This window comes from Callospermophilus lateralis, chromosome 15 (genome assembly GCF_048772815.1).
Source record: "Callospermophilus lateralis isolate mCalLat2 chromosome 15, mCalLat2.hap1, whole genome shotgun sequence".
NCBI lineage: Eukaryota > Metazoa > Chordata > Mammalia > Rodentia > Sciuridae > Callospermophilus > Callospermophilus lateralis.
Window position 1 is genome coordinate 34378028 of NC_135319.1, and position 13181 is coordinate 34391208.

A 13181-nucleotide genomic window follows, 5' to 3' on the forward strand; every position below is an offset into this window, starting at 1 on the left:
ATTCTGAAAACAGAGAAAATGCAGCAAACTGTAAAGACTGCATTTTGCCAACAGGAAAGAAAAAGAACAAGAGCAAATAATTCCTAGAATCATTGCCATGAACATTATCTCTCCTCTTTTATTAGTAGAAAAAATACATCTTTGTACTACCAAAATTGTTTCTTGCTAATAAAATCATAACATTTGCTTTAAACATAAACATTGGTTCCTAAGTGGAATTAAGCAAACATTTTGTCTTTAAAGATTTCATGTTTGTACTACACAAAAGTGATTTTAAAACTTTTGAGTGACTTTTATAAGTCTTTAGATGAAAAAATATCCCAAATGTACATATATGTTCTGTAATCACAAAAGAACTCCCTCATGATACCCCTTGTGTTTGCCTCCCCAACTATTAATCTGTTCTTCATTTCCAGAGGTTTATCATTGATACGTATTAATAGGGACATACAGTAAGTAATGTTTTGAGATTTATTTATTTATTTACTAAGCATACTACCCTTGAGGTTCATCCAAGGTGTTGTATCTATCAATAATTCATTCCTTTTTATTGCTGAATAAATTTCTTTTTTATGGATATAGCAGTTTATTGATCCAAAGGAAGACATTTGAGTACTTTCCAATATTTTGCTATTATGAAAAACACTGAAGCAAACATTGTGTGTTTTCATGTGAACATAAGTTTTTTTCTTTCGGATGAATGCTCAAGAATTCAACTGCTGAGTCATATACTACATGTTTCATATACTACATATATGTAGTATATGACTGTTAAAGCATCAATTTTACCATCTTACATTCCCACCAGCAGTGTATGAGAGATCTACAAATCCTCACCAGTATTTGATATTATCACTTTTTTTTAAAACAAAATTTTGGTTCCGATAGTTGTGTGGACAAGCTATCATCATTTCAATTTTCACTGCCCTAACAGCTATCATGTTGAACATCTTTTTATGGGTTTATTTGCCATTGTTATCTCCTCTTTGCTGAAATAAGTGTTTATATCTTTTGCTTATTTCACAGCTGGATTGTTTGTATTTTTACTGTTGAGTTTTTAGGATTTTGGGGGGGTATATATTCTGGGGTTACAATTTTCAAATTGTAAATTAAATACTGCATTACAATGTAACTTTATTTTCTATTCAATTATTATTGTTCAACATTTTTACTGCCAGAAGTTTTATGAAGAATATTAAGTATGATAAGTACTTACATAAAATTATAGGAGAAAGTCTTCAGGTTTATTGTGTAAGTTTCATTTCAGCCTTCTGTAACGGACACTGATACTGAGACCCCCGCCAGATAGAGCAAAGACCTGGTCTCAGGCGCATGCGCACATGCTACCTCCTGCAAAACACGCACTCCGCCTAACCTAGGGGGCAACTTCCTGCCGGCCATCTCTCTGCCTGGAATACCTAAATTAATGCTGCTGTTGGCTTTTTGGAGGAAATTATCCTAGGTGACAATTTCCAGATATTACAAGAAACTTTATGAACAAGTATTCACAGGGGTTTAAAGAGATGGAAGGGAATAAACTCACCTACAGGAGCATTCTAAGCATGGATATGTTTGGTAAAAAACGATCTGTTGAAAAACAACTGTTGGAGCGATTTCTAGAGTTAACAGCCAACAACCTTGTGGCTAAAAATGAAGTGGCTGGTTACATATTCAACATGCTGCTGCTAAAATTTATGGACATTCTAGCTTTTAAAGAAAATTTTCTTGGACTCCAGAGCACAATACAAAGTTCATGTTGTGGACTTATTCTGTAGCTTAGTACAATTTTTTTGCAATAGGGTTCATGGAAAACATCAAGGTCCCAGTAGACTGGGCTGGGCTGTGGTTAATGATGAGGGACAAGAAAGAGTGATACTGTTCTGGGGCTCTTAAGTATTGATGGGTCAAAAAGAAAATGACCTCCTGAGCTCCCTGTTGCCCTGAAACACCTTCTTGTACACAATCACTCTATTTCTCCTGTCAAAGTAAATGCTTCTCCAGAGTTTTTCTAGCCAGACTAGCTGGGGCAAGGTGCTGCCCAACATCCCTTTTGGGGCCATTTCCCCAGCATTCACATTGTTGACCCACCCTCACTGACCTTTTCTGTCCCAAATACCACAGGAAGGCTTTGCATGCAGCTATCGCTTCACAGATCTTTCACTTGAATAAAAGTGAAAACACTTCTGTCTGAGTGGCCCATGTGTGTGTGGTTTTGACTACTGAGACGTCACACAAACCAGTTCTGGAGATCTCTGCAGCTTCAATTTTCTGCCTGCTGTGCTAGGGGAAATCAGCTTTTGGGTGTGGCAATCAACTGAAGGCCATGTCCTTTGCCTAAAATCTGCAAATGGAAATTGATTCCTCGTTTTGGATTTGTAGTCCAATGTATATTGCTATTGGTTTTAAAAGTTTTTATGATATGCTTCTTTTTTATTTTAAAGCATCATTTTTTTGGAAAAAAAAAGTATAGACGATTGTTCAGCTAACAGCATTAGAAGCTATGTGCTTTTTATTGCTCTATGAAGACAAGATACTTTTTACATTGTAGTTCCTATTTTACTGAGCACCAATGAATGAAAGCTATGTGTTGAAAATAGATGAAAAAAGTATTTTTGTATAGCATGTTAAATTACTTTTGTAGGTTGGCATAAAGTCCTTTCTGTATGGTTCCAGTCATTAGGTTTTCTTTTGGGATAGGATGGGTTTGGTAAAACTGTGATTTTGCAAGCTCTGCAATCTAGCTACATTCTTCTTCCTGTCAAAACCTCTACTACCAAGATGGTCTAGCTCAGCATGCACAAGAGGAGGTAGCAGACAGCCATTATGGTCATCTATCTGGCTTTGTTCAGGTATGGCATTACAGATTGTAAAATATGTACATCCACAATTCTAGAAAGGAGAAAAACATAGCAGTCTAACATCCAATGTGTGGCTTTGGCTTTTTAAAGGTAAAAATATGATTATGTACTAGAAAAAAAATCTTCATTTGAAAGGGACATTTATTTTAGGAATAAACTAACATTAATAGACATTCTTAATATTTCAAAAGGTGTTAATGCTATACTTCAACTTTACCTAATTTAAAGTAAATTATACTTCTGTGTCATCACCATTTTATATAATACCATTTATATAATACCTGTTTCTCTTTATTAAACAGCTAAAAATACAAAACAAAACAAACCCTCCCTTGCCAAACCCAAAAAACCAAAAACCCTAAATATAACAGAAGAATCAGAATGTAGTAGAAAGATAAATAAAACAGAATTTTATTTTGTCGATCCACTAATTACCTATGTTGTTCTGTTCTAGTTTCTTAACCTTCCATACCACAATGTTCCATATGTGAAAGGGGGACAGGAATAATAACTTTCTAAAAATTATTGAGGATTAAGTGAAACAAAAATGTCTCATAAAAGTGTGAAGTTCTGTAAATACTGGGTCAATGTATAAATGGGCCCAATAAGAGGCTATTTAGAAGTTCTGTACAGCACAGGGAATCATTTGATTCGGGAGTACCAAACATTCATTGTGGAGGAACTATATCAACTATATCATTCCCACAATTATTCACCCTACCCAATACTACCTGAAACCACCGTGTGTGTGTGTGTGTGTGTGTGTGTGTGTGTATCTCCAACAAATTCTGTGAGGTAGAAAGTTTTGAGTATTTTGCTCTGTTATTGACTTGCAACTGCTATGTTTTCCTGAGCTATACAAGTGAGCTACATTGTATGCAGAAACTAGAAGAGTATGTGGACTATAAATGTGCACACATACCTCATTTCAGAATATTATTATCACATTTTCCTGCTTACCAAGCATCTTTAATACATGTCAATTAATCTTCATGACAACTTTGAGAAATATTATCCTCAATGTGAAAAATGGGAAAAACACATTTCTCCAGAGGGTGAAGCATTTTGCTGTTAGCAGAGGGGGGAACCAGAAATATTGACTAACTCAGAATTCTAAGCCTGCCCTTCTGACCTTGTGGAAGTTCATATCCTTAAATAATTTAGTATCTAGTACACTAACTTGTATATAGATTCCTTTAAAAGGAATATAGGCTTTTAGAAACATTTCTGCTCTGAAGGAGACCTAACAGTCTCTAGAATAAAGCTACATGATGAAGCTTTTCTTTAATTGGCACCATTACTCCTTTTATAATCATTCCTAATCTAAATGTTCAGAGAACCTGACTTCTTGTCCAGGTCTCAAGAACAGACATCTCCATGAACACAGTTTCAGAGTAAATATTTGTTTAATATTCCACATGACCTAAATTTACCTCTTGGTTAAACTCCCCTATATGGACAAGCAGTTAACTGTATGACATAAGCAGTTAAGCACTTCAGGATCAGTCATGAAGGTGAACAATCCATTAACTTGTAAACATGAGCCAGTGACTCCTGGATCAGGGACAAAGTCTCACTTCCCATCACAGCATCAATCTTAGAGAAGCCTGAAGTTTTGGTGAGAGGCATGGAGTGTCGCTGGATCTCCATAAACTGCATAATGGATAGCATTATGGGCAGTAAAGCCCATAGTAAAAAGTTTTTAATATAGGTTGAGTATTCCTAATAAGAAAATCTGAATTACTCTAAATTCTGAAAAATTTTGAGCACCCACATGATGAGACAAGCAGAAAATTCCACACCAGAAAACCTTGTTCCATGCACAAAATTATTAAAAATATTATATAAATTTACCTTCATGTACATGTATAATGTATATGAAACATAAATGAGTTTATGCATTTAGACTTAGATCCATCCCCAAGATAGTGCATTACATATTTACAGAGATTCCCCAAATCCAAAATCTGAAACAGACAGTTCTGATTCCAAGAATTTTGGACAAATGATACTAATGTACAATGGCAACTGATGAAACATTTACAGGACTTCTTAGTATAATTTCCTTTAATAACTCATTTATATAGGCCATCTACATAACTTTGGACAAAGCTGTGATTGTAAAGGAAGTTTGGCTTCATTTGTTCTATTGTAATTACTGCCAAAATTGATTACCCATAAAAACAGTACTTTGAGATTAAGAAATTGTTTCATAAAGGTTAAACACCAAGATCACTACCTGACTAATTCTTAATCAGTCACAACACAAGCTAACGTTTAGTAAGCACCGACTATGTGTTGAGCATGGTGTTGAATGCTTTTACATTTATTAACTCCTTTAACTTTACAGAGGAAGTACAACCATCCACATCTTGTAGATGAGGAAGCCAAGAATCAGAAAGTCCAAGTCTCTTGCTACAGGTCAAATACCTCTTAATATTTTATATTTTAAAAACCTCAGGTAGGTTAGAGGTTGAGTAGAGTTGAAGGGAACTGATATTCATGAGGATCTCATGGTCTTTGACAAGTGGCCAACACCTGTGGTGGGGTGTCTAATACCAATTCAAAGAAAACACATGATTTCTGGGAAAATATACAACAGCCTTTAGTTTATTCCTTGCTATTTCCTTAAGGGATTATTGTTCCACTTCCTAATGAAATAGACAGGATACTTCAATAATGTCACCTTGTGCCAGCAATGTCATGTTGATAAGTGGGGAAAGGCAGGCAGAAAAAACAGCCTGTTGTACCAGATGGAGTTGCTATGAAATCTGATTTTTAAATGTGGGCAACATGGGTAAGGTAGGGACATAGTCTTCCAGTGAGGATAGCACTTATTCTTAATTATTGTAGTAAAGAATATTTCTTGCTCTTTTAATATTCATATCTGTTGATTGGGGGCATAATCTAGACATATATAACCCCATTAGCTTGAAAACGGTGCTTCTTTCTTCTTAATTATTGTTCAATAAAATATCCTTGTTGAATACCTTGATTCTTTAAGTCACATGCCACCTGAGGGGACAGTAGTGTTTGTGTGAGATGGATACCAAATGAGGCACTAATCGGAAACAAGAAGTACCAAACTGATTGTTTTCTTAGTGGTTTTCAATACTTTAACCCAAATCATATCACTCTTTAATGGAAAGGTGATATATCCTGTACTGTGACTATAGAGTTCTGCTCCCTTAGAAAGGAATCTATCACAACTATTACTCCTTGAAGTATTATTGCTTGCACTGTGTACAATTCTGGGCTTCATATTTCTTCTCATGAACCATTTTAGATGGCGATTATCCTGGATAATTGTTTTTTTTTTGTTTGTTTGTTTGTTTTTGTGGTGCTGGGGATTGAACCCAGGGCCTTGTGCATGTGAGGCAAGCACTCTACCAACTGAGCTATATCCCCATCTCTTGGATAATTGTTTAGAGAAACACAGGTTTATGAAAAACATGCTGGAATTCTCTTTAACTGTTTACTCTTATATACTACTACATGTCAATGAGAGACTGAGATCCTGGTGGACTATGAAGTGCCTTGTTTTCTGTTTTTTTTTTTTTTTTTTTTTTTGTATTAGGGATTGAACTCAAGGGCACTCGGGGGCTGTGCCACAATCCCAGCCATATTTTGTATTTTATTTAGAGACAGGGTCTCACTGAGTTGCTTAGCACCTTGCTATTGCTAATGCTTGTGATCTTCCCATCTCACCCTCCCAAGCGGCTGGGACTGCAGGCGTGTGCCACAGCACCTTGCTAAGTGCCTTGTTAAAAGGAACATTAGGTTGTAGCCAGTATAATTTGAGCCTTAATTTTATTTATTGTATTTCATTAAATTTAATGTATTCCACTTCATTTTGATTTAACCAAAGTGGTAAACTATGCTAACTATATCCATTACATTTTTTTTGAGTTGGTATTCTTTTGGCCCTACCCAACAGTGAACAACAGAGATAGCATGGGGGTGTATCTTGCCATTGGCCTGAGAGTCAGATAATGAGACATTGGCCTGGCTGTTACCAGTTCCTTGTGGGAGCATTTTCTTGGCCAACTCATATCACTTTTCTCAAGGCCTAGTTTCCTCATCTGTTAAATAAAAGTGCTCAGACCAGAGTAGAGTTTAATGGCATACTAGACTTCCAGAGTGAATACACTTTTTTTTTTTTTTTTTTTTTAGGTTGTGAGGATTGAATTCAGAGGTGATCTGCACTGAGCTTCATCTCATCTTTGCATTTTTTATTTTGAGACAGTCTCACTAAGTAGCCCAGATTGGCCTCCAACTTGGGATGATCTTGCCTCAGTCTCTTAAATAGTTGGGATTATGGGCATGCATCACCACAGCTGGCTACACTATTCATTTTTAAACCATATTTAAAAATAGAGAAGACAGGGCCGGGGTTGAGCGCTTGCGTTAGACACTGGGTTTGATCCTCAGTACCACATAAATAAATAAAAGTACTGTGCCCATCTACAACTAAAAAAAAAAAAAGTCTTTAAAAAATACAGAAGACAGAGTGGCCTCAAAATGTGTTTCACACTTTTATTATTGAAACATTTTAAATTTATTCAGTAAGCATTGAATTACTTCTTCCCTTGTATTTATTACTAAATCAATCTGACAGTTTCATTAATTACTTATAGGTGGCCAATTGATTTGGGGCAGTGCCAAATAAAATAGAGGGCAGTTAATTATATTCAAATATTCCATGCAATATTTGGTACATATTTCTGTAAAAACATTTCTATAAATATCAATAGTGTTTTGTATTTTTATTTGCTAAATGTGACAACTTATTTGGATTGGAAAGGGTAAATGAAGAGGGAAAAAAATTGGATGGAAGGAAAGAAGACAAAATCATTTTTTGAATTATTATTATTAAATAATAAATTTAATAATAAACAGAAGGAGGGAAGATAAACTAGTCAAGCAGCAATTCTCAAAGTATGTTCTATGGAACAACCCTGGGTAAAAGTCTAATGGTAATGGCTCTTTATTTTTTAAGTAAATGGTTAAATTACCCTTTATTAATGAAATTTTTATTTTATTGCAAGACTTCCTAGGACATTATATGTAAAAGTAAATTATGCATTTATAAGAAGAAAATAGTCTACATAAGCTGCCTGTACCTATTTGACAAGGAGGATGTTCTTTGTGGTCTTAAAATACCTGTCTTCATGGTTGCAAATGAAATAGGAACACTAATAGTGTTTTATGGAACATACTTTGTGAGCATCAGAATAAATAATATAATAAACAGCATACAGCATGGATCATTCATGGCAAATGTGTAATGACAAGGATGCTTCTTTCTGATTGGGAGTACATATGGATCAATGTGGTCAATTATTCAAAAATTATCTGTCCTGGTTACCCCAAACCCACAGATCATTGCCAGCTATCATTACATGGCACAAATACTTCCATTTAAATTGTTGGTCCAGTGTATAGTAGCAATGCTGATTATAAAACATTGTTATTAGTGCAGCACAGAAACAGCTTGACTCGGTATTAGAAAGTATTTCCTTACGTTAAATTTATGGTCTATAATGAGTGACAGACACTCAGAAGGGTCCACAGTTTTGTTGCAAATGAAATAGGAACACTAAGCTTGTTTACAGCTTGAAAAAGTGTATGTCACAATCAAGAAAATTAAGTATATGCTATTATGGTCGATGAAGTAGTTCTCATTTAAACATTTTGTTTAATTTATACTATTTTTTTGTCACTGATTTTCTCAGCTGAAACCCTGAGTTACTACTATTGTATGGTATTCTTCAAAAGTTTTACAGTGGGCCTCATTTATGACTAAGCTGTTCAGTACTTCTCTGAGTGACTTCAATTGTTCCCAATTTGGTGCAGCGGTATAACCACCACTGAGCCTTAGGAGTCAACCCAAATCCCTCCCTCTCTCATCCTGAAAACCAACAAACTTAATCAAATACTAAAATGATATTTAAAATGCTAAAAAGCAGACCCAAGTGAACAGAAGGGAGAAACCAAAAATTTGGAATGATGTGTCATTTAGTAACCCGTTTTTGAATAAATGGAAGAGTATGCATATTTTTTTAAAATAATAGTAATAACAATCCAATACACTTTCTGAATGCTCACTCTGTAGCAATTATCACTATTGAGTGCTTTGTTTCATTTAATCCTCATGGCAGTCCTGGGAGGTGCTTATTATTCCCATTGTATAGTGTTATGGTTTGGAATATGAAGTTTTCTATAAGACTCAGTGTTGAAGATTTGTTCCCCAATGCAGCAATGTTCAGAGGGGGGAATTCAAAGGTGGAAAAGTGGTAGGATCATGAAGGCTCTGACTTCATTAATGAATTAATCCACTGAGGGATTCATATTTGGGTTTCTGTTATTTTTTAAATAGTTTATTGGTTGTTGATGATGTTTATTTATTTATATGTGATGCTGAGAATAGAACCCAGTGCTTCACACATGCTAGGCAAGAGCTTTACCACTGAGCCACAACCCCAGCCCCACCGGAGAGATTTATATTTGATGGCATTATCCAGAGGTGGTGGAAATTGTAGGCAGTGAGGCCTACTGGAAGAAGCATGTCATGGAGTTGGGGGGTAGCGTGCCCTAGGAGGGTATGTATCTTGTCTTATGCTCCTTCCTTGTTCTTGTTATCTTTCTGTTTCCCAGTCACCATGAATTGAGCAGCTTTGCTCTCAATTTGCCATACCCTTCCACCATAATGCTCTGTCTCACAACAGGACCTTGGCAATGGAGCCACCTGATCTAGACTGAAACCTTTTAAACCATGAACCAAAATGAATCTTTCCTCTAAGTATTTTTCCCCTCTGAGGTATTTTGTCACAGCAATAAAAAGCTGACTAACCCATACAGATAGGAAGACTGAGAGGTAAGGAGAGGTTAAGTCACTTGTGCAAGATTACATCCCTAGAAAAGGGTGCTCAAGCATTAAAATTCCAAGTCTAAATCAAACTCAAATTCACAATCACTATACAATAGTGCTCAGAGTGGAAAGATTTATTGTGAACAGATACTCCTTGTGAATGTCGATTCTGTGCTTTGTCAGAACAGATGAAAAAGCCCCTGTTAATCTGATTAGAAAGTCAGTAATCGGGTCTTCAGGACATGTTGTTAAAAGACAGTACAGGGAAGAAAAAGACTAATTCTGAAGTACCCGAGGTAGACAAGTCAACCATCTACAAAAGAAAGAAATCACAAGGAACTTGTATCCATTTTTATACATATAAGTTTAAAGCCTGAGGGTTTTTTTTTTTTTTTTTTTTTTTTTTTGGTTTTGAGTACAACATTACTATAAGGAATGCTAGTGGATTCTAAGCTTTCTAAAAATTTATCTAGTATAAAAATGTCAAAGAGGACACCAAGACAAACCCACATAAATACAGTTATCTCATACTTGACAAAGGTGCAAAAACATATATTGAAGAAAACATAGCCTCTTCAACAAATGATGCTGAGTAAACTGGAACTCCATATGCAGCAAAATGAAATTAAGCCCCTATTTCTCACCATGCACAAAACTCACCTCAAAGTAAATCGAGGACATAGGAATTAAACCAGAGACGCTGAGCCTAATAGAAGAAAAAGTAGGCCCCAATTTTCATCATGTCAGATTAGGCCCTGATTTCCTTAATAAGACTCCTATGGCACAAGAAATAAAATAAAAAATCAACGAATGGGATGGATTCAAACTAAAAAGCTTCTTCTCAGTAAAAGAAACAATCAGTGAGGTGAATAAAGAGCTTAGAGAATGAGAGCAAATTTTTACCATATGCACATCAGATAGAGCATTAATCTCTAGGATATATAAAAAACTCAAAAAACAACACCAAAAACATACAAACAAAGAACCCAATCAGTAAATGGTCCATCCAAGAAACTGAACAGACAACTTCTTAGAAGTTGATATCTTATTAATCAACAAATATATGAAAAAAATGTTCAACATCTCTAGCAATTACAGAAATGCAAATCAAAACCACTCTAAGATTTCATCTCACTACAGTCAGAATGGCAGCTATTTTTGCATACAAACAACAATAAATATTGGCAAGGGTGTAGGGAAAAAGGCATATTCATATATTGCTGGTGGGACTGAAAATTGGTGCAGCCAAAATGAAAAGCAGTATGGAGAATCCTTGGGAAACTGGGAATGGAACCACCGTTTGACCCAGCTGTCCCTCTCCTCGGATTATACCTAAAGGACTTAAAACAGCATACTACAGGGACACAGCCACATCAATGTTTATAGGAGCACAATTCACAATAGCTAAACTGTGAAGCCAACCCAGATGCCCTTCAGTGGATGAATGGATTAAAAAATGTGGCATATATACACAATGGAATATTACTCAGCAATAAAAGAGAATAAAATCATGGCATTTGCAGGTACATGGATGAAGTTGAAGAAGATAATGCTAAGTGAAGTTAGCCAATTTCAAAAAAACAAATGCCCAAGGTTTTCTCTGATATAAGGTGACTGACTGACTCACAGTGGGGTAGGGAGGGGGAGCATGGGAGGAATAGACAAACTATAGATAGGGCAGAGGGGTGGGAGGGGAAGAGAGGGGGCAGGGGGTTAGCAAGGATGGTGGAATGTGATGGATATCATTATCCAAAGTACATGTATGAAGACATGAATTGGTATGAACATACTTTATTCACAACCAGAGATATGAAAAATTCTGCTATACATGTGTAATAAGAATTATAATGCATCCCACTGTCATGTATTTAAAAAATAAAATCAATAAAAAAGAAAATGTTTTGGGATCATGGTATCACACACATCAGAGCAACTACTTTGTAAATTTTATTTTAGGAGTAAGCATAATTTGATCTATAAGGTAAAACCTGGAATTAAATTACTGTATGGACATGAATTTCTAAAACATTGTTTCAAGAAATCTTATAAAATATGAAACATAAACCACATCTTCAACAGATGTTAGAGTGAGAGTTTTAGATTTGAATGATTTCATTTTTAAAATTTATATGAAATAATTGATATGAAAGCATACTTGGACAATTACCTTCGTGGCCCCCAGTGAACCCAGCCTCCAGTATTTGTGTACTTATGTGGCCCTTCCTTGGAGAGGCTGGCCCAGTGACCTGAGTAGCCAATAGAACAGAATGTGGTTGAGAAGAAGCTCTATCAGTTCTGGGCCTAATCCTCAAGAAGATCTGGAAACTATGCAACCAGCTTGGGTGTCCATCATGAATAGATAAAGAAAATGTAATATTTATATACAATGGAGTTTTATTCAGCCATAAAGAATAATGAATTTATGTCATTTGCAGAAAGATGTATGAAATTTGAGAACATTATGTTAAGCCAAATAAGCCAAACTCAGAAAGTCAAGGGTCATATGTTTTCTCTCACATGTGGAAACTAGAGAGAAAACAGTAAAAGAAAGATTGGGTGGAGGCATCATATGAAAAATCAAAGGGAGTTCACTAGAACAGAGGAAAGGGACTGGGGGAGGCAGGAGGAAGGCAAAGGTGAATGGTATTGCCAAATTCTCTTGTTATATTGTGTGCGTGTGCAAATATGTAACAACAAATCCACCATTATGTACAACTATAATGCACCAATAAAAAAATGTGGGAAACAATGACAAAACATAATCTGTCCAAATAAAAACAGACACCATGATGCTTAAGACATGAAGAAGAAGAGGAAGGGGAAGGTGACCTGGCTGCTTTTGCTTTTAAACCCTGAAGGAAGTCACCTACCTCTCAAAAGTTGAACCCCACTGGGTTGCCTTTCTTGAGAAGCCTAACCAAGCTAAATGGAACAGTCTTGTGGATGACAAGTCAGGCCTCAAATAGACCAAGGTGAGCTCCCCGCTGACAGCCAGCACCAACTTCTTGCCAGCCAGGTAAGGGAAGCCATCTTGGAAGGATCTACCTGCTCCAGCTGATTACCTCAAGCTGATCCCATGTACTGCCACTGAGGTATCCCCCCAGAGCCCTGCCTAAGTTATAGAACTGCGATCAAATAAGTGAAATAATCATTGTTTTCAGCCACCAAATTTTGGATTAATTTGTTATGCAAAAATATATAACCATAATTAGACCATATTTTCCCCCATCCCAGTCCTTTATTTTGGAGGAAAATATTCATTCATTCATTTATTTATTTTATAAAATGATAACAACTTCACCATGTTATAATCTTCCCCTTTTTCCTACTGTACTGGAAGAAGAATTCATTCTTTAATAAACATTTGCCAAGTATCCCTGTTGGGGATTGTTGGGCCTCAGATACCCTAATATGAGGAAGAAACTCAGAAGAACTCTTAACATAACAGAAGA